Genomic DNA, 23,950 nt, shown 5'->3' with positions numbered 1-23,950 from the left:
GTGTCAGAGGTGACCATGTATTCAATATATCAGCTTCAGTTCAGTTCAGTCACTCAGTCGCGTCCAACTCTTTCCGACCCCATGAATCGTAGCACGCCAGGCCTCCCTGTCCATCACCAACTCCCGGAGTTCACCCAAACTCATGTGCATCAAGTCGGTGATGCCATCCAGCCATCTCATCCTCTGTCATCCCCTTCTCCTCCTGCCCCCAATCCCTCCCAGCATCAGTGTCTTTTCCAATGAGTCAACTCTTTGCATGAGGTGGCCGAAGTACTGGAGTTTCAGCCTCAGCATCAGTCCTTCCAATGAACACCTGGGACTGGTCTCAGCAGTCTTCAAAAATTACTGGGTTCTGATCATCCTTGAGTTGATACATTGCATGCAATTTGATTGTAAGCAGAAAGAATTACTAAAGACTTTTAAATCAAACTTGGAGCCCATAAGACAATTCAGGATTCCCCAAAACCCGCCTCTACCATTCCCACATGAGAATCTGGCACTCCCTTCCTTCTCTGCTCCAGCTGCTCTTTTGCCCAGGCCTAGATCTCCAGAGCAGGAGAGCTTACTGGTCCTTTTTAGGTTGCATGGGACCTGAAACTTAGGATGTTTTAGAAGCCCTATAGAAGGAAAAGAATAAAATGCCACCACCTCACAAAATCCAGAAATATATGCTTTTAAATAAAATGCCTGACATGCCCCTATAATACATATTTCTCTCCTACATTTTTTGGTTGTATATGCTTTTATTAGGAATCATATGACAATGAACTTCCCTGATAGCTCCATTGTTAAAGAATCCACCTGCAATGCAGGAGACCCCAGTTCAATTCCTGAGTTGGGAAGATCCCCTGGAAAAGGGATAGGCTACCCCAGTATTCTGGCCTGGAGAATTCCATGGACTGTATGGTCCATGGGGTTGCAAAGAGTAGGACACGACTGAGTGACTTTCACTTTCACATTACAATGATTTTATAATATTGTTTACTATAAAAGAATCTAAAAATAATTGAGTTTCTATTAGCATAATTAATCAAATGTTTTTATTTTTAGTAGTTTAAAAAGATTCATTCATATTCACAATTTGTTACTGACAATTCCACGTAAAAATTCAGAATTGTTGTCAATTTGGGAAAATATAAACCAAATTTATTTTATATATAAACAGAAAGATGTCAGGGCACTTAAAATTTTCTTGTATAGTAACTATTCTTAGATATTCATTACATTAACATCAGTTATTAAGACCTTGTCACCAATATTGTCATAGTAGTTTAGTTCGGTCGCTCAGCCATGTCCGACTCTTTGCAACCCCTTGGACTGCAGCACACCAGGCTTCTCTGTCCATTACCAACTACCAGAGTTTACTCAAACTCATGTCTATTGAATCAGTGATGCCATCCAACCATCTCGTCCTCTGTCGTACCCTTCTCCTCTTGCCTTCAATCTTTCCCAGCATCAGCGTCTTTTCAAATGAGTCAACTCTTCGCATCAGGTGGCCAAAGTATTAGAGTTTCAGCTTCAGCATCAGTCCTTCCAATGAGTATTCAGGACTGATTTCCTTTAGGATTGACTGGGTTGATCTCCTTGCAGTCCAAGGGACCCTCAAGAGTCTTTTCCAACACCACAGTTCAAAAGCATCAATTCTTCGGTGCTCAGCTTTCTTTATAGTTCAACTCTCACATTCATACATGACTATTGGAAAAACCATAGCTTTGACTAGATGAACCTTTGTCAGCAAAGCAATGTCTCTGCTTTTTAATATGCTCTCTTGGTTGGGGTCATAGCTTTTCTTCGAAGGAGCAAGCACTTTTTATTTTTTATTTTTATTATAGTCTTTGTTCTTTTTTTTTTTTTTTTAGTATTTTAAAAACAATTTAATTAGAAATTACATTCTACATACAGGTCAACATACATCTGCCACAGGTGTACATGTGCATTTTTTAATTTCATGGCTGCAGTCACCATATGCAGTGATTTTGGAGCCCCCAGAAATAAAGTCTGTCACTGTTTCCATTGTTTCCCCATCTATTAGCCATGAAGTGATAGGACTGGATGCATTATCTTCATTTTTTGAGTGTTGAGTTTTGGCCAACCTTTTCACTATCCTCTTTCACTTTCATCAAAGTGCTCTTAGTTCTTCTTCACTTTCTGCCTTAAGGGTGGTGTCATCTGCATATCTGAGGTTATTGATATTTCTCCTGGCAGTCTTGATTCCAGTTTGTCCTTCATCCAGCCCAGCATGTCACATGATGTACTCTTCACATAAGTTAAATAAGCAGGGTGACAATATACAGCCCTGACGTACTCCTTTCCCAATTTGGAGCCAGTCTGTTGTTCCATGTCCAGTTCTAACTGTTGCTTCTTGACCTGCATACAGATTTCTCAGGAGGCAGGTAAGGTGGTTTGGTATTCCCATCTCTTTAAGAATTATCCACAGTTTCTTATGGCATATTATTAGTTTTACATTGCCTTTATTACTGTTATTGTGTGTGTGCATGTATTTCATGTCAATTGAATGAGTATGAAGGACTGTAAAGATGGTCACAATTTTTTCCCTTTCACTCATCCATAATTTTTGGTAGCATCCCCCTACAACGATGCTAGAATTAGCCATGTGACTTAGTTTAATAGACATTACTAAACATGATACATGTTGGCTCTTAAAAGGCACTTGGATTTGGGGCTTGTCTCTGCTTGCAACTACTATCCTGAGAATAAGCTCTGATTTGTCTGCTAAATAATGATAGGCTGCAGCCCAGTTATCCCAGGGGACTGTCAGCTAACTGCCAAACCTTTAATGGAGAATATACCAGATCACCAAGCTTCAGGTGACATAGCAGCTAAATGCAGACATATGAAAGAGGAGCCAAGAGCAGCAGCAGAACTGCCCAGCTAAGCCCAATCCAAATCAGCAGCTAAGTGAATGAATGAATTGTGTTATCCACACAGTTGTGTCTGACTCTTTGTGCGTCCATGGACTTTAGCCCTCCAGGCTCTTCTGTCCATGGAATTCTCCAGGCAAGAATACTTGAGTGGGTTGCCATTCCCTTCTCCAGGGGATCTTCCTGACCCAGGGATTGAACCCAGGTCTCCAACATTGCACGCAGATTCTTTACTGTCTGAGCCACCAGAGAAGCCCCAAAATAAACTGCTATTTTAAGCCAAAGGTTAGCAAATTTTTTTCCATGAAGGATCAGATAGTAAATATTTTAGGCTTTGGAGGCCACTTACGGTCTCTGTTAAATTTCTTCATTTTTTCCTACATCTCTTTAAAGATGTAAAAGCCATTGGCCATATTTGTTAGCCATTGTTACGGGAAGTTTGTTACAAAGCAAAAATTAATTCAAACAAGAAATGTAGTGTTTTCCCAAATGCATTCATATGATTCATTTTCTTCGTTAGTGGATTCACAGCAATCCCAGGGTCTGATATTTCTTTGATTCAAAATTTATCTCTCCAATTTAACAAACTCCTGCTTCTGGTATGGTATGAAAATTTTTGTCAAATTCTTTTAAGAATAATCTCTATTGATTATATTGATCATTTTTGTCTTGTACATTTCACATTCCACCAATTTTATATTAATAATCTTTTAACCCCATTAGAAATAAAATTAAAGGAAAACACACATACATATATGTATTCCAAATCAGAAGTCTGTAATTACTCATCTGTTTCACCTACATTCTCTAAAAAATCTTTCCCACTAGCAGTTAAAGGGTTGTCTTTGAACCTGACCAACTTTTTGAATAAATTTGCAATTTGCTGATGTTTGTTTTCTTTCTCCAGTTCCTGGAAAATATAACAGAGTTCTTAAAAAAAAAGTCACTATTTAGTCATGTTTTACGTCTGAATACCTTACATATCTGTTGACTGGAAAAATGTTCCACAGACCAGCTCCTTGCTGCATGCAGAAACCTTGTTTCTCCTCTACTAGGCTTGTCAGGCATGGTAAAACATATTAAAAGTGCTTCTGGCCTGTACCTTCAAATTCCATGACAAGTAGCTAGACACAGTGGGTAGTAGACTAGTTCCAGAAACTATTTCTAAGCTCGGATAGTACCATGTAACTACACATGAAGTTGACATTGTCTCACATAAATATATCCAACTAAACCCCATATATGTCTCTCATGTTTAACTCTCCTTTAGCCATAATTCACACATGCTAATGGCTGCTCCAATACCACCCAACAAAGGGGAAATAAGGGAGGGAAAATCAGAGTGGAAAGAGAAAGTAGTCTTAACTACAGTTACAATATCTTCCCTCAAAAACTTCTAAAAACATGAGAATGTGAACATATTGCTAGGAACCTTTCCCTCATGCAAGTGAGGGAACTTGAAACTTTAGTGTCATCACCTTCCTTATAAATCTACCTCTGTAACTTAAATATCATTTAAATCATATTAGAGGAAGCAAGCATGAACACAAATGGGTGTGAGACACTTACTGCCCAATTCCATTAAGAGAAAGATTTTTATCTGTAAAAATAGCATTCTTAACTCTGGTTCTCAAGCAGTGAAAGTATTTTTAGCATGAGTAAGGTGACTATATGTTCACCACAGTCTCCACGTCAAACATTTTCAAGGCTAGCTAAATATTTCCATGTGATGATTTTTTTTCCACCTTCAATGAAATACAAAGCACATTTTTTAACTTTAAAGCATCCACTCTTAATATCTGCCTTCCCTAACATATCTTTGGAGTCTGATTCATCAACTCTGTCTATATGGTATCTTTTTATAACAGTCACAGAATTACATCTTTCTGTAACAAGATGTATGACAAGTTACATCTTGTCACAAAGAGTTACATCTTTGTAAAATTATTCCCACAATTTAACTGCTCTTACTTACTAAACCTCTGTATTGGTCAACAATGTAAAAATGCTTCTCCTTGGCCAGGTTAATTTAAAATAGTGTTGTGGTTTGGGAAAAAAAAAAAGTTTCCATGAGATTTTCCTTATCTCTATTTCCCATCTGGCTTGCTGTTATAAACATTTAATCCAGTGTTTGCTGCCAATGTTTCCCAGAAAGCCTTATAATTGCTTGGAATTTGTATGAACAGTTCCAGTCTGGTGCACAATTAGGGATGCACTATAAAATTTTCATTGCTCGATTTAGTTGAAATTATAAGATGGAAAGGGAACAATAACACCCATAGTTGTAGACTATGAAAATGACTACTAGAATTTGCAAGTAACAATCCCAATAGACCAAAATCTCAATCTCAGTAGACCCAAAGAAATCTCAATCTAAGCAAAGACTCAGAATATTTAGTGAGAAACTTTTATGTGAAAAAAAGGACTTGAGTTTCAAAAATTCACAGAGTTCAAGAGGAAAAGAGGGAATTGGGATTCACTGCCCTGTGCTTTCTCAGGTATAAAGGCTTTGGTACAAATACTCATTGACTCCATATCTAAGGAAACAGGGAGGTAAATAAATAGTGACAAAAGGCAGTTGGTATCAATGTCCTGCCAAGATGCGGCAGATTAATCCAATTGGCATTCTTCATTTCTGAAATAAGCTAATTGTGAAAAACCTTTTTAAGGCCTTCTTGTCATGCTGTGGACTATAATTTCCACTACTTCTATAAGTCTCGAGGTTCAAACATTGCACTACCATTGGCCATCCCATTAGAGTATATCCATTAAGTTAAATGAATGGTAGTTGGTCTGTGCCAGTTAGTATCTGTGAGTGTTTGTATGTGCCAACATCTAATTGAAAAGTACACGGTCCCACGCTTGCACTTCAAATGTTTCAGCTCTGTGGGCATATAAAATTAAAAGAATAACACTGCTGGGTTCTTGGCCTAAAAATGCATTTGAGTGGAAAAGCCAGGTGAAATGTAGATAATCCAAATGGTGGTAAATTGGGATTTCTGAAACCTTCTCACTATGAAAGGCTTGCTGTGAGAGGACCAAACTACAGAGTGAGAAAATGCATTAGCTGTTGAGGCTACTAGGGTCAAAAAACAACAGGAATGACAATAAAGAAACAATGTTGCAGCAACTCAGTATTAGGTCCAGAAATGTGATGTGTGATCTATCATTCTATTGAACTATCATTCCACCTACCTATCAATCTATCAATCATCTGCCTATGTCTTTACCTACCTAACCGCTACTTAATATATTGGAGAGATACATAAGGAAATACTCAGTGGCTCTATCAGCCCATCTACAGGTGAGTGATGCAGGGGAGACAGACTGGCCTGTCTAGGAAATGTAAAGTTCCAGCATGAGATGACTGTGAGTTTGTAATGGAATCTGAAGGAATTGAGGAGTCACATTTTGACTCACGAAGTCATTCAAACCCCCAATTTCCAAAGCCTCAAGGATTGAGGAGACAGAAAATGTTTCTTGAACTCTGAGAAGTTTAAGTGTTACTATTTAAATGTTTCGACACTCCTGACCCATAAATTATCATTGTATTGCTACATTTTTTTGTGGGTATTTGTGCACTTCCCAGGCACTTGTACTTGTGAACATTAACGTGGATAGTTTTTTACCCTCTTACTGTTGGAATCCAAATTTCACAATCCAAGAAAATTCTACCCTGATTTTAGGGATTATGGCCTGAATGACATGGTTTTCACTCAGTGAATTAGGTGATAAAGAAAGGCACATAGGAAGCAGATTCCTGCAGTTCTGATGCTGGTTGATTTTGAGCAATTCATAGGCAATGATATGTATTCTTGTGGGCTTCAGAGTCTTCATCAGAAAAATGAGACTGATTGTTCTAGCCAACCATACAGATTATCTGACAGTGCAATTAGATAATGATTTGTCTTTCATAGTACTTTTCTCTCTGCAGATTGTGTGAGGGAGTACATAGACAACAACTTGCATCTTTTTGTTTGTTTTAAATTTAACCTCATGCTGTGATGTTAGACAATTCTGTCAGCAATGTGTAGTTGTTAGACGACAAGCGTCTCAGTCTCCTCATGGGTAAAATAATAATAATAATAATTACCATGAAGCATTGTTAGAACAATTAAATAAGATTTCATATGTGTGTGTATGCATGTATGCACATATATATTTTACATATGGACTTTTTACACATATATGTATATACTTTTATGTGTGCTATGCTTAGCTGGCTTAAAATTGAATTCAAAAAATGAAGATCATGGCATCTGGTCCCACCACTTCACAGCAAATAGATGGGGAAACAACGGTAACAGCGACGGACTTTATTTTTTGGGCTCCAAAATCACTGCAGATGGTGACTGAAGCCATGAAATTAAAAGAGGCTTGCTCCTTGGAATGAAAGCTATGACAAACCTAGACAGCATATTAAAAAGCAGAGACATTACTTTACCAACAAAGGTCCGTACAGTCAAAGCTATGGTTTTTCCAGTAGTGATGTACAGATGTGAGAGCTGGACCATAAAGAAAGCTGAAGAACTGCTGCTTTTGAGCTGTCATGTTGGAGAAGTCCCTTGGACTGCAAGGAGATCAAACCAGTCAATCCTAAAGGAAATCAACCCTGAATATTCATTGGAAAGACTGATGCTGAAGCTGAAACTCCAGTACTTTGGCCACCTGATGCAAAGAGCCAACTCATTAGAAAAGACCCTGATGCTGGGAAAGATTGAAGGCAGGAGGAGAAGGGGATGAGAGAGGATGAGATGTTTGGATGACATCACTAACTCAATGGACATGAGTTTGAGCAAGCTCTGGGAGATGGTGAAGGACACGGAAGCATGGTGTGCTGCACTCCATGGGGTCTCAAAGAGTTGGATATGACTGAGCAACTGAACAACAAATGCTTAGCTGCTCAGTCATGTCTGACTCTTTGTGACCCTTTGGACAGTAGCCCACCAGACTATTCTGTCCATGGGATTTCCCAGGCAAGAATACTGGAGTGGGTTGTCATTTCCTCCCTCAGGAAAGTCTAATATATGTCTCCAGGAAGTCTAATAAACTTTTATATACATATATGTATATATGTGTGTGTGTGTGTATATATATATATATATATATATATATATATATTTGTATAGTTAGGTAGTGTGTTGCTTAGTAAACAGTAACAGTAGTTTTATTTTCTTATTATATGCATAACATTGTAAACATTCAAGGCAGTGGTATCTTCAAAGAGAAAACACATTCTTGAGTGGTTCAGGAAATACAATATTTCTCATCTTTGGAAAGAAGTTTATGATTTGCCATATATTACTCAGAAAACTATAAAGACAATCTGGCTAACATAAAAAGTATAAAATCTTGAAAAATAGTGTCACCTACTTTGCAAATTACTAGATTAGAAATGGGTGGATAATTTCTAATCTTCTTTTCATCCTTGAAAACAGACTTGAAAAGCCTTAAGCTTGTTATAGGTAAGAGCTTCACTCAAGGGAGTAAATGCATAATTCCAACTTTCCTTTTCATTTCCTCCCCTTCTTGTGAATTCTGCCAGTTAGTGAGAAAGTTAAAGTATAAGAAACCACAAAAAAATGCCTCAATCCCCTTTATATGAAACTGTAGAGATTTCCATGGAGATGAAGATAACCATAGAATGAGGACAACATTTTGAAATCTCTCAAGCCAAAACTTGTCCACAGAAAGGACTGATTGTGAAGGTATTCTAAATGTTCCATCTCAAGTTTCCTCCTTGAAGGAAAAGAAACTGTATCTAGGCTATGGTTTCTGAAAGCCCAAGAGTTTTCTTCAATTGCAATAAACTTCTTCAAGAAGCATTTCTGAACTGAGTGTCTGTTTTGCAAGGTGGTGTGTATGGCTTTAAAGATGAGGTGTATCCAATGTTAGCCAAATCTGTCATTAATTCTGCCTCTTTGAAAATGTAGGAGAAAGGTCTAAAGTATCAGCACAGTATCTGTCCCTTACAGAAAGGACCCTGCCTGTACAATTGCCCCATAGAAGCTTCCTATTTGCACTTGTGAATTTGCTGCCCTGGGGAATAATGTAGAGAAATCATTGAAAGGATTCCATAGTGACACTGCTGAGGTATCCTGGGAACTATTGCTGGGTCCCCTACAGTCTGCACTTGATCTCTATTGCCAATTTCTGACCTTCAGCAGTCCACTTAACCTTCCTGTAATTCAGCTTTCTCAAGTATAGAACCGGCCCCATAATATTTGTAATTTAATTCCCCAAACAGAATGCTGTAGAGATGAATGAAGCAATGTTTCCTAGATACTTAGAGGTCTCGGGTGAAAGTGTGCTGAAATGGAACACAAATGGAGCACACAATTTTAAGTCCTGATCGCCTTGCGTACAGCTGTGCATGGATACTAGTCTTGTGATTTGTACTCACTGAACATCAACCTACTCCAGTTCCTAAGGATTGTTCAGGTTGGCAAATCAGTTTGAATGAACAGGGTCACTGCAACTCACTATTCCAGTCTGTGCTCTTCATTCACCACCTAAGTTGTCTTTAATGGTTCAGACTACTCCTACCACCCCTGCATACTTCTACCACATTGTCACTAGCTTTTAAAATACCAAGCGTGCTTTCCTTTTCATTCTTTACTTTTGGCACCACTTCATTATATACAATGGATCCATGATATTTAAAAAAAATAAAGTGCTGTTAAGTACATGCACCTTTAATGTAAACTCAAAAGCATGAATGAGGGAAATCAATGGGATTAAAAAGTATTTAAGGTCAATATTATTTAACCCACATTAAATTAGTTTGATCCTTAGAAGAAATGTTGATGGCAATCACTAGATCAAGTTAGGAAGTTATTTTAATGCCAGTGTATATTTATAGGCTTTTGGGATAAAAGTATATTCATTGGCTTCCTGTTTTAGTAACATACTAAGACAGTTCTAAGTGAAATCTCCTCTTTAATCAGAAATAATCATGATGCCTCTTTCTTTAGTACACACCTTTGTCTCTCTTTTGCCTGCTAATGCCTCACCACAGATATGCCAATGGAAATAGTTATTAGGCAGAGACAGGATGCTGAAATTGAACACAGGTTATTGAAATTGAACACACAGAGGTACATGTCAAGATGCAGATGCCAAGAAGTATCATTGTTGATAGGGCCTCCCTTACTGGCCTTCTAACTGCTCTTAAAATTCCCAGATTACTCATCCCCTTATGTAAGAAAGAGAAGATTGACAAGATGCAGATATTTATAAACGTGTCAATACTAATATCTCAGAGTTTAAGAGAATGAGAAATGATATAGGTCAGTTTTGATAGCGGGGAGCAGGGGAGATGTGTCTGTATTGGGAAAAGGTGTCTAAAATGGGAATGTCAGAGGGTGCGTGTATAGGCAAAGAGAGAGATTCTGGGAAATTAATAACAAGACAGCACTGGGTGTAACACAGAAATAATAATAGAAATCCAAACACAGATGGAAGAATTCCATTACCATGGTGACAGGGCTCAATATCATATCACATGTGCAGGTTAAGGGAGTATATATATTTTATGTGCTAAAGAGATGACTCAAAAGGGTCGTAATTAGCTTCATGCAAATATCTGGAAAGATCCTTTGGATGGGAGATTACCACTGTTCCATACAGTTATAGGAAGCAAGAGTAGGACCGATAGCTGACCTCTTTATTCTGATCAATTTCTTTTTACAACACAATTTTCAAATGGCTGCCTACCTCAGAAGAGAAGGGGAATTCCTATCATTGGCATGTTTAGCTTGAGACTGGGTGCTAACTGACATGGATACTACAGAGGAAATTATTGCACTACAGATGTTGAATTGGACAAAAAAATGTGACTTGTTTTTCATACTGTATAATGCTCTGTCTTTACCAACTTTCTGATGGCTAACTTAGCCTGTGTTTACTTATACTGGAAGGTGAATGGAAAATAGCATCTATTCAGTTCATTTCAGTTCAGTCGCTCAGTCGTGTCTGACTCCTTGTGACCCTATGAATCGCAGCATGCCAGGCCTCCCTGTCCATCACCAACTCCCCGAGTTTACCCAAACTCATGTCCATTGACTCCATGATGCCATCCAACCATCTCATCCTCTGTCGTCCCTGTGTCCTCCTGCCCTCAATCTTTCCCAGTATCAGGGTCTTTTCAAATGAGTCAGCTCTTCGCATCAGGTGGCCAAAGTATTAGAGTTTCAGCTTCAACATCAGTCCTTCTAGTGAACAACCAGGACTCATCTCCTTTAGGATGGACTGGTTCCATCTCCTTTCAGTCCAAGGGACTCTCAAGGGTCTTCTCCAACACCACAGTTCAAAAGCATCAATTCTTCAGCACTCAGCATTTTTTACAGTCCAACTCTCACATCCATACATGACTACTGGGAAAACCATAGCTTTGACTAGATGGACCTTTGTTGGCAAAGTAATGTCTCTGCTTTTCAATATGCTGTCTAGGTTGGTCATAACTTTCCTTCCAAGGAGTAAGTGTCTTTTAATTGCATGGCTATAGTCATCATCTGCAGTGATTTTGGAGCCCCCCAAAATAAAGTCAGCCACTGTTTCCCCATCTATTTGCCATGAAGTGATGGGATCAGATGCCATGATCTTAGTTTTCTGAATGTTGAGCTTTAAGCCAACTTTCTCACTCTCCTCTTTTATTTTCATCAAGAGGCTCTTTAGTTCTTCTTCACTTTCTGCCATAAGGGTGATGTCATCTGCATATCTGAGGTTATCGATATTTCTCCCAGCAATCTTGATCCAGCTTGTGCTTCATCCAGCCCAGTGTTTATCCTGATGTACTCTGCATAGAAGTTAAATGAGCAGGGTGACAATATACAGCCTTGATGTACTCCTTTTCCTATTTGGAACCAGTCTGTTGTTCTATGTCCATTTCTAAATGTGGCTTCCTGACCTACATACAGATTTCTCAAGATAGCATTTATTGTTCAGCTATTAAGAGCTGTATATTCTGTGTGCAACCTCATTTAGATATCTTAGTTATTTGATGCACTTATCTTTATTTATCAGATGAAGAAATAGCCTTGGATATACTAAATTAACTGACTAGGCCATATATTTTGCTAGTAGATGTTAGATATAGGATTTGAAACTAAGCCTTTCTGGGCTCAGAATCCATGATCCTTTCTTTAAGCCATCCCCCCAATCAGAGAAACTGAACTGTGCCCTAGGCTTATGATGCACGGACTCAACAAATGTCTATACTTTCCAGGCACCATCTGTGCAAAGCAACCCTCAGTGGGAGGAGTCTATGCAAGGAAGATACTGAGCATAGGTCACAGGTCTTTAGGAAGCTCTTCTCTGCTGTAGCCTGGTACTCTTCAGTTATTGAATCATCATATTGAGTGCTTCTTCTTGCTACTGCATCAAAAAGAAGGGCAAATCAACAGTTTTAAACCTGATTCAACATTTTTCAATAGGTGCTGATTCAAGGAAACAAAGTATAAGAAATGTCTTGAAAGCCACCAGGATGAAGAAGAGAGGTTGAGGGCCTTATAAGATATGAATATTTCCTCATTGGTGACAACCCTACTGCTATTAAAAATGGGCACATTAGTTTCTAAGACATTTATTGCCATCTCTAGGAAAATTAGAATAATAAGAATATTAATCTAAGATGACCACAAATATGAGTGTCATCACTCAGTTTTGTGCAATGCACAATCTGCAACATAAAATGATGAGGACAAGCAGTCTTCATCTGGGATAGTCATGTTTGAAATAAGCATCACAAGTAATATCATTACCACTGTTTATCAGTAATAACTCATTAAAGCAGATATTAGGGATTTCAAGAAATGAAGAATAATAAGCATATGTTAATCAAGAGAGGATTCATTTGATCATTCACCTACACAGCAAATATTTGTCAGTTATCTATAATGAGTAAACATCCGCTGGATCATGGAAAAAGCAAAAGAGTTCCAGAAAAACATCTATTTCTGCTTTATTGACTATGCCAAAGCCTTTGACTGTGTGGATCACAATAAACTGTGGAAAATTCTGAAAGAGATGGGAAAACCAGAACACCTGATCTGCCTCTTGAGAAATTTGTATGCAGGTCAGGAAGCAACAGTTAGAACTGGACATGGAAAAACAGGAAATAGGAAAAGGAGTACATCAAGGCTGTATATTGTCACCCTGTTTATTTAACTTATATGTAGAGTACATCATGAGAAACGCTGGACTGGAAGAAACACAAGCTGGAATCAAGATGGCCGGGAGAAATATCAATAACCTCAGATATGCAGATGACACCACCCTTATGGCAGAAAGTGAAGAGGAACTAAAAAGCCTCTTGATGAAGGTGAAAGTGGAGAGTGAAAAAGTTGGCTTAAAGCTCAACATTCAGAAAATGAAGACCATGGCATCCGGTCCCATCACTTCATGGGAAATAGATGGGGAAACAGTGGAAACAGTGTCAGACTTTATTTTCCTGGGCTCCAAAATCACTGCAGATGGTGACTGCAGCCATGAAATTAAAAGACGCTTACTCCTTGGAAGGAAAGTTATGACCAACCTAGATAGCATATTCAAAAAGAGAGACATTACTTTGCCAACAAAGGTCCGTCTAGTCAAGGCTATGGTTTTTCCTGTGGTCATGTATGGATGTGAGAGTTGGACGGTGAAGAAGGCTGAGCGCCGAAGAATTGATGCTTTTGAACTGTGGTGTTGGAGAAGACTCTTGAGAGTCCCTTGGACTGCAAGGAGATCCAACCAGTCCATTCTAAAGGAGATCAGCCCTGGGATTTCTTTGGGAGGAATGATACTAAAGCTGAAACTCCAGTACTTTGGCCACCTCATGCGAAGAGTTGACTTATTGGAAAAGACTCTGATGCTGGGAGGGATTGGGGGCAAGAGGAGAAGGGGATGACAGAGGATGAGATGGCTGGATGGCATCACTGACTCGATGGACGTGAGTCTGAGTGAACTCCGGGAGTTGGTGATAGACAGGGAGGCCTGGTGTGCTGCGATTCATGGGGTCGCAAAGAGTCGGACACGACTGAGCAACTGATCTGATCTGATCTGATAATGAGCAAAAATTTATTCTGAAAGCTAGTTAAATAATAGTGAATTTTCTATCTCCTAACAGAGCATACACAGAAAGAAATAACAATAAAATTTCAATAAGTGAATAATTTGAGATAGTAACAAGTCCTAAAGGAAAAAACAAATCAAGGACAAGACATACAAAAGTATTGGGTGATAAGTAGTTTGAGAACAATTCTAGGAGTTCATGTAGGATTGTAAATAGTTTGTGTTGGCATTAGTCAGAGTGAAAGTTCTCATAATACACAGGCATCAAACAGGCATCAAGAAGAGAATACAGAGAAGCACTGCATAAGTACTATAGCTACATTAGCTCTAATCTAAAGGTTGCTCTGTACCCACACTAACAATGTTCAAAACAAAGACTTTAAAGGATCCAACAAATCTCAAGTATCAAAGTTTACTGAATATTTTAAGCCCACTATTGGAGAACCACTGCTTAGGGAAAAAAAAATATTATTCAATATATTACTGCTCGTTGAAAATGCACCTTGTTACCGAAGAGCTCTTATGGAGATGTACAAGATTACTGTTGTTTTTATGTTCTAACACAGCATCCATTCTGCAACCCATGGACCAAGGTCTAATTTCAACTTTCAGGTCCTATTACTGAAGAAATACATTTCATGTGACTATAGTTGCCATAGATAATGATTTCTCAGATGGATCTGGGCAAAGTCAATTGAAAGCCCTCTGGAAAAGACAAACCCTTCTAGATGTCTTTAAGAACATTTATAAAAGAGGAAATATCTTTTATATTTTTTTATGCAAAAAAGAAAAGAGGTCCAAATATCAACACTAACAGGAACTGGGGAGCAGTTGAGTCCATTGCTCATGGATGTTTGAGGGTTTCAAGACTTCAGCTGAGGAAGTGGTGGAGCAGATATGGAGGAAATAGAAAATGAACTAGAATTAGAGGTGAAGTCTGATGGTGTGACTGAATTGCTTCAATCTCATAAGAAAATTTTAACAGATGAGGAGTGCTTCTTAAGGACAAGCAAAGAAAGTAGTTTCTGAGATGAAATCTACTCCTGGTGAAGATGCTGTGAAGAGTGTTGAAATGACAACAAACGATTTAGAATATTACATAAACTTACTTCATAAAGCAGCATCAAGGTTTGAGCAGGTTGACCCCAATTTTGAAAGAAGTTCTACCATGGGTAAAATGTTATCAAAAAGCACTGCATGCTACAGAGAAATTGTTCGTGAAGGGAAGAGTCAATGATGTGGCAAACTCCATTGTTATCTTATTTTAAGAAATTGCCACAGTCACCCCAATCAGCTATCACCAACCTGATCAATTAGCAGCCATTGAAATCAAGGCAAGGCCATCCACTGGCAAAAACATTCCAACTTGCTGAAGCTCAAATGACGGGTTAGCATTTTTCAGCAATAAAGTATTTTTTAAATTGAGGTATGTACATTTTTAGACAATGCTAGCATACTTAATATACTACAGTATAGTATAAATATAACTCTAACATGCACCAAAAAAAATGGTTTGACTCACTTTATGGTGATATTTACTTTATTGTGGTCGTTTGGAACCAAATGTGCAATATCTCAAAGGTATTCCTGAGTTTTTATATGGAATATCTTCCACTTACAAATATTCATGTGTTTTTGTTTTTTACTAAGATGCCAATGTCTGGTGTTCGAGAGAAAGTAGAAATAGATCCTGAAGGAGGGAATGCTAGGCCTTAATAGAAAGCAGTAGACTACTACTGTGGGCCCAGATGAATTGTACTGGGGTATTGGGGTTTCATAGTTTTCCAGCACACTGACCCAGATATCTCATATGAAGCCTTGGGATCTCCCTTCTTCACCACAGTCCTGATTTTGTGCAGAAGTCTTGCTGAGCTCAGGAATTCAATCATCCCTAGAGCACTGTCTGCTACCCTTATAGTTAAATACTGGCTCAGTCCTCACCTTTTCTACTCTCCAGCTTCAGCAGTCTTTTTAAATGCTGCCATGTAGGTGCTTTAACTTTTCACATTTTACTTCAAATTGGGGATTTAAATGAGATGTCTCAAATAAAGACATCTTTGTCTTTCATTGTCCTTCTCAGCTGCTTAATTGCACTCAGCAACCACCTTCCAATTTCACTGTCCTTTTAGTAACCAGTTCCTCGGAACCTCTCAAATGCCTGAGGATATCCTCTGAGCCCACCAAGGCATTTCCTTACACCCATATCCCATCTCAATTCACCACTAGGAAAAGCTTTAGTATTTGTACTACTACAGCATGCCAGCGCTCCTAGGACTCTATCAATGACTAGTGATGGTTCTCATTGCCAGTCAACCAGTAAGTGATCCAGCTCCCAAGTTCCATTTTAGAATCCACCTCCTTAGACAAATCTTCACACCACTTCTCTTAGCTCAGGTCCCCTGGAAAAACAAACTCTCAGAGATGGAGATTCGCATGCAGGAAATGCATGCTCTCAGGAACAATGTCTTTGAGGAAATGCAGATAGGGCAGAAGGAGATGCTGAACTGTAGTAGAGCACAACAGTAACTTCAAATAATGCCAAGGGGTACTCTGAAGCTGGGATGACCCTTCATAGATCTCCCAAAATGGGAAAAGGTAGACAGGCTTCTGTACTGCCACAAGGACCAGTCATTCAATATATCATTCAAAATGGGCTGTCCTGCTGTGAGTTGTTAACAGGCAGCCTGGAAACTGGTGAGATGAATGCTTCAGTTTTGAAGAACGGATCTGGGCAGGCCATTATAACACTCCCTCACTCACTGCTCCTCCCCACCCCCCTGCAAAACATCCAAACTCCCTGAAATGCCCCAGGCACAGAACCATAAATGTAAGACCTTAATTCTGAAGAAAGTCAAGAAATCAATGCCAAATTTAAAATCATCATATTGATAAAAGTCAGTATATGAAGCATCTGATCAGGAAGGTAAGAGTTAAACTGTCAACTGAAATAAAAATTAAAACAAAATCAAAGTCAGAAGTTCAGAGAAACAGAGGTGGCCCTTGATTCACAAACTGGCATTACTCTGAAATGAATGCCGTTTCTTTTCTCCAGCCATCTGTTTGAGCCTCCACTCCCTGAAATAATCTAAGTTTCCTCTGGATGTCCCATGATGCTGTGAAAAATGGGACCATACTCACATAATAAATCCTGTTTTATAGCTTTCACTCTGCCTGCTTTTCATTTTGTTTTTTGTCTGACCTCCTGAAATTGTACTATAGTTATTTCTGGAAGATTCCAGAAGTATCTTATAAACAAACCTAGTTCATGTTCTCGCATCATTTCCTGTTGCTTCCCAGTGTGGTCTATGGCTAAGTTGAACCAATACTTATAAAAACCCATTAAGTATCTTGTCACTGCTTCTGAGGCCCATTATTGCGTAACTCCTGACGTTCCACTGCCCCTGTAGGGGTATCAACGATGCACGAATCAGAGATGGCAATCTAGCCTGTGGAGGTCTTCAGGCTTCCAAATATGTTCCCTGTGAAAGTAGGAACAAGCTATGTTTCCCCACTCCTTGTCCCTCCCCCTAAATGACTGGAATGAAGTAGAATACTTTTGCATCCATGAATCTCAGAGCATAGTATTTAGTCTTTGCTTTCTTCCCACTCTCACATATGACTAACTAAGGTCATTCATGGTGATTTAGAAAGGAATAAACTCTAAAACCAATCCAGCGTCTCTTCTCATCCTTTCTCTACCTCTTTGTGGTAGGCAAAATAATGGTCCTCCAAAATGTCTATGTTGTAACCTTGGAACCTGGGAATATATTTCATGGCATGGAGAAATTAAGACTGTAGATGGAATTAAGGTTGCTAACTAACTGACCTTATAATAGGGAGATTATCCATGGTTATCTGGATGGGCTATTATACATGGAAGGAGGAGGCAGAAGAGTCAGAATCAGATAAGAAGATGTGAAGTTGAAAGCAGAACTTAGAGTAATACAATTGCTGACTTTGGAAGAGTTCTCTGAGACAACGAATATTGGCAGCCTCTAGAATCTGGAAAAGACAAGAAAATGGATTATCTCCTAGAGCCTCCAGAAGGAATGCCATCCTGCCAACACCTTGATTTTAGCCCATTTTAAAGTTCTGACCTCCAGAACTATAAGATAATAGATTTTTTGTTGTTTTAAGCCACTAAATTTGTGGTAATTTGTTATAGAAACAATAGTAAGCTAGTAAACTAATAGTAAACTCCGATTTCAGTTCTTTCCTACTCCTATCAACATCCTCAGGCAAGCTGACTCATGCAGATGAACCTGGTGGTCCTATCCCCACCAGCCTGCCTGTGTTCAGACATGTTAGGATCCTGGTCACCCCTAAAAGAAAAACTTCCCATCTTGTTAATCCAACATCTCTATAACCATCCACTGAGGGGATATAGAGGGAGCCTGGAAAATCATGTGTCAAAATACTCCAGGTACAATTCTGAAACTGATGTGAAACAAACATTTTGAGGTTCTTTAGTTCATTGAGACTGCTAAGAAAAATACCATTAACTGGGTGGCTTAGAAAAAACATAAATTTATTTCTCATGGTTCTGGAGGCTAGAAGTCTAAGAGAGTGCCAGAATGATCTGGTTCTGGTAAAAGCCCTGTTCTGGGTTACAGAATACCAATTTCTTGCTATGTCCTCACCTGGCAGAAGGTGCCGGATCTCTTTTATAAGGACAGAAATCCCATCATCAGGGATCTACTTTCATGATCTTCACATTGGGTTTTAGGATTTCAACATATGAATTTTGAGGGGACACAGACATTCAGAATGTAACAGGCGGTAAAGTTTGGGGACTTGGATAAACTGTATAACTGTGTGGTTTTTGTCATGTGGTAGTAAGGAGCCCTTGAAAAACGAAAAGAAGTTCAGTTGAATGCAAATATGAGCAGAAATTTATTTAAGAACTATTCTATCTCATGAATTTGTGAACTATTATTTTGCATTAATTTGATCAAGACCAGGTACATTCTCCTAAAACAAATATTGTAGTTGGCTTGATAAACTACTGGGTAAAGTCATAGTTCCAAAATCATAACTTGGCATCAAGAGGCTATGGTGATGCCTGATGACTAGATACAAAATGATTAAGAGATAGAAACTACCATTTTGAACAATAGGAAAATAAATTATCGTGTTTTAAAAAACATGTACACAGGGTGTCAAATAGAAAAAAACACATTTGGAAATCAGTCCTTACATTTTCAGAATCTTTTCATTAGTAAATGGTTCGAGATATTCATCTGAACCCACAAAACTGTTTACATGTAGAAAAATAGATAAAATCAGGAAGAAAATCAGGAAAACATTTTGAATTAAAAAATTTGCCCCTTTGTTTCAGCAAATATTGGTTGATTAAATTTGGTTTATCTTTATAAGACTACTCTTTGTGCAGTTTTTGCTAAATAAATCAATGTAAATATTTTCTTAGGACCTAAGTTTGTAAACAGCACAGATTTCAATATAGTTTTGTGTTTGTTCCACATCAGATTTTCTAAACTTCAGCTTCATAATTTTTCTCATGTCAGTACACTACTATACAATCACTAATATTTTATTTAAGGAGATTAATTTTACTTACATTTATATTGAAAGAAAACTATGTATCACTATCAGAAATTTAAAAAAAAAATTATTTACTGGAAATAGTAAATAATTAAACTTAAAATTGTAAGAAAAATAAACCAATAATATTTTTTGCTTGCTGGAGTTCTGAGCTTGAAGACTGGTCTCTTTTTGTTAAAATAGGTACTTAACAGGTATCATAAAATTACTAAAGAACATATAACCTCAAACTAAAACTTTTTTTCCCCAGAAGCTAATCAGAAGGATTGAAGAAAGTTAAAAAGGAAATCATGCTATTTCTATGTGATTCAATATACTTTATCATTTCCGGGTGCCTCAACTAATTGACCTCAGTAATATTAGTGTTTGGAAATGCCATTTGAGATCACTTTTTCTGAATTCATTCCTGTCTTAATTGTCTATTAATACTACTACACTGCCTCGACTTTAACTCTACCTTTATCAAGCACCTACCTGGTACTGTTCTGCAAGGTTCATATCTATGTTTAATTTTTAGTTCTATGTGTATCATCTGCCACACTTCACTTCACTCATGTGTATCATCTGCCACAGGGCAACCCAAATCTAGTTCTTCTTCTGACAAAACTTCTAGAATAAATTTAAACCATGGCAACCAGCCTTTTGTTTATGAGGAATAACTCTATTCTATCTTGGCACCTGATCACACTGTTTTATCCAATCCTGGCTTGCCTATACAGCTTCAGCATTGTCACTCAGGCTTTAATAGCCTAGGATTCACTTGGAAAAACTTGTCTACTCTAGTTTCTTGCTACTCCAGTGTGTTCCAGGGGCTGGGAGCGTGTGAGAAACTGCAAATGCTCAGTTCCCACCTCAGTCTTGCTGAATCAGAATCTGCATTTTCACAAGATGCTCAGGTGAATCTTATGCATGCTGATGTTTAAGCACCAGTGTTCTTCCCCATCACTATCCCTCTGTTCATCCTGGTTTTTCAACTACTCTTCTCTTGTGACCCCTCCTCACCCCTGCACTTCTTTACCTCTCATCTTGACCTGAAAGCACATTAGGATGACCTGGGGAGTTTTATTTGTTTTTTATTTGTAATGTCTAGTTCCCACCCTTAGAAATTTTTTGTTTTCTAATCGGGAGTACTGACTGAGATCAGTTTTAACTGCCTTGGGTGATTCTAATATAAATGAGACTAGTACTGAAAACCAGTGACACACTTTAAAGAAATGATTGGTTTGGACTCCTGGCTTTTGCTTTCTGGCTCCATAAGACCATTTTACTGGTAATGTATATGCTCCCTGCTAAAGCACATTAGGCCCAGGGAGCCTCATTTGTTGTCCTATATCAAGGGAAAGTAGCTGATCAGTTTTCCTCCCTAAACAATCTATGGGAAGAAACCCACATGACTAGTGTAGCATCAGCAGCAATAGGATGCTTTTTCTTTACTGCTGTCAAAGACAGCTATATCTATCACTGTAAGCATAGAAGTTTTAGTGTTAATAGATACAAAATTTGTTTAGAACTTCTAGCCCGTTTCCCTTTTTAAAATAATTTTAGACACATAAATGATGTAACTTTCATAAAAACTCTAACTCTACCAACAAGGAGAGGATTTTGTCATTATGGAAATTTGGACATAACCATAATGTATTAAAAAACACTAGGAGTGAAAAAGCCTGTTTTGGGAACAAATAAGACAGTTCATTTTAGAAGAATTTGCCTCATGTAAACCTCATGTCAGTAAGTTACCAGTATCCCATGTGCATATTTGTCTCCCCACATAAGCCTAGATGTCTACGCTCTCAGATGACCTTGGTCTTCAACAGAAATCTTTGCAAACATGTGCCTCAGTGGATAGTTGGCTCACTACCAAGTGTCATACTTGCTGCCCCTCTCCTCAAACCCCTGGAGTCTGCTACTCATGCCTCCAGCAAAATCCCAACATTTAGTTGTGTAGACCTTTGACCTTGTGGTTTTCATCAATTCCTTTCTTGTCCTTCTTCTGGATTCCTGATTGTTTGTTCCACAGATTTCCTGCCTGGGCCTATAATAATAACAATGACCACTACTTACTAGATATTGCTAAGAAAACACCAAACATCCAAATATCAACCCATATTCTCTTCAAGATAATATACTTCTGGGCTTCCCTGGTGGCTCAGTGGTAAAGAATCCACCTGCCAACTCAGGAGACATGGGTCTGATCCTTGGTCTCAGAAGATTCCACATGCCATGAAGCAACTACTGAGGCCCCAGTCTAGAGCCCGTGAATCACAACTACTGAAGCAGGTGTGCCTAGAACCTGTGCTCCACAAGAGAAGCCACCGCAGTGAGAATCTCACACACCACAGTGAAGACTACGCCCAGCTTGCTGCAACTAGAGAAAGTGAAAGCGAAAGTGAAAGTGAAGTCGCTCAGTCGTGTCCGACTCTTTGCGACCCCATGGACTGTAGCCTACCAGGCTCCTCAGTCCATGGAATTTTCCAGGCAAGAGTACTGGAGTGGGTTGCCATTTCCTTCTCCAGGGTATCTTCCTGACCCAGGGATCAAACCCGGGTCTCCCACCTTGCAGGCAGATGCTTTACCGTCTGAGCCACCAGGGAATCTCACATGCAACAACGAAGACCCAGTGCAGCCAGAAATAAATAAAACTAAATAAATCTTTAAAAAGATAACTTAATCCTGATTTTATAGATGAGGAACCTGAGGCATAGAGAAATTTATACAACTTGCAGTGTAAGTCACTTTTTGCCAGGTTATGCTATCATGACAAACTATGCCCAAATTTTAGTGGCTAAAGTACAGACTCATGATGTCAGTTGTATGTCTTTCGGGCCTTGGCTCTAGCAACAAGTCTTTATTCTGGGGTGCCAGCTGAGGGAGCTGACCACAATTGCAACATGCCCTTCTTAAGGCAGAGGGAAAGGAACAATGAAAAAAATCATGCAATGGATCTTGACATGATTTTCCCTTATTTCTGCTCCTATTTTATTGTCCAAGCAAGTCACACAGCCAAGCCTGATATCAGTGGGTATAGGGGGATTCCTCCAACAGAGAGGACCCTGAAGGAAGGATGCTGTAGAGAGAGACAGCTAGTATTTAAAGAAAATAATATAACCACAGTTTCCAAAGTTTCACAGGCAGAAAGAGGCGAAGCTGGCATTTGAATCCTGCTGTTTGACTCTCAACTATCATGCAATGGTACTTCCATTTTCCTTTTTCCTTTGCTGATGTCAAGTATTTAACCTCTACCTTGTCTGGCTCCACAGTTGTGGTCTGTTCCTTCCTGATTTAGCTGTTCTCCCCAGATACAATTTCTGGTCTCAGTGAATTATATCCCTGACAAATAGGTCTTCAACTTAGGTGAACTGCAGATCCCTGACCTCTAATTGGCTTGGTTCCCTAGTTGCCCAAGTTCAGGATAAATTTTAGTCTATTTCTCCAGTTTTTTACTCCACAGATTAAATAAAGGCACTCCTGTCCTCAATATGGCAGATACAGACAGCTTCCTTACTGCTATAAGGAAATCCACAGGGAACAAATTGTAGCAACTTGGCCTTAAAACCTGAAGAATTATATTTAAACTTGGACAAGAAACTTTTTAGGATGATTTCCTGTCAAGAAACAAATCATTTTTTATGGTGGTTAAACAAGCTCCATGGGAAGGCCTGTTTGTTGCTGGTCCCGGGGCAGTGAGGTAGTGAGGTTCTGTCAGCACTCTGGGATCATCCTAGGGTGGGTTAGCTCCTCCAAAACCTACCCACTCATGTTATCTTGCACCACTCATGAAGAGAAGCCAGAGATTTAAAGCTTCCTTTCTCTTTCGTCAATGTGAGATAGCAGCAGAATCTGATGTGCTTTACTTCAAAACAGAAAATAAATTTTGTTGTTATGAGATCCAGTTTCAATCATGTATCACACATGATTTAATTAATCATAAATGAGGGTTGAGTTCCTCTTTTGTGGGTACTAATTTGGGCCCACTTTTTATATCAGCATTTGAGAAAGTCACCTTCTGACCAAAAAATTGAGTTCATTTTTAAAAGAATGCTATTGGAAAAGCAAACAAATAGTAAGCTAAAACTGTCTCTGTTATCATCTCTTTGCAGAGTTTGACCTCCCTGTATTACCTTTTAAGGAATGATGTTTACTTTCTCCAGTTATATATCCAACTATTCCCTGAGGGGTTATATCTATAGTTAGCAATGTACTAACCTTATGTCCATTAGAGATGATGAAAATAAGACAGTATTATGTATATCAAAGCATAATTTATAAAGTTTCAAACTCTAAACAAAGCTTCTTTCCAGAAGAGCAGATATTTCCATATTCCCCTGCCTTTCAATAAGCTCTTGTTCCCATATTAAGATTGAATATTTCAGAAACTACTGATCCCAGTATTTTTTTAACTTGATGGTTGGTATGTATGAAGTCATAGTCAGGCATAAAAACACTATTTAATGTCT

The sequence above is a fragment of the Bos taurus genome, chromosome 8 (assembly GCF_002263795.3).
Source record: "Bos taurus isolate L1 Dominette 01449 registration number 42190680 breed Hereford chromosome 8, ARS-UCD2.0, whole genome shotgun sequence".
Taxonomy (NCBI): Eukaryota; Metazoa; Chordata; class Mammalia; order Artiodactyla; family Bovidae; genus Bos; species Bos taurus.
This window is presented reverse-complemented; position numbering follows the sequence as displayed.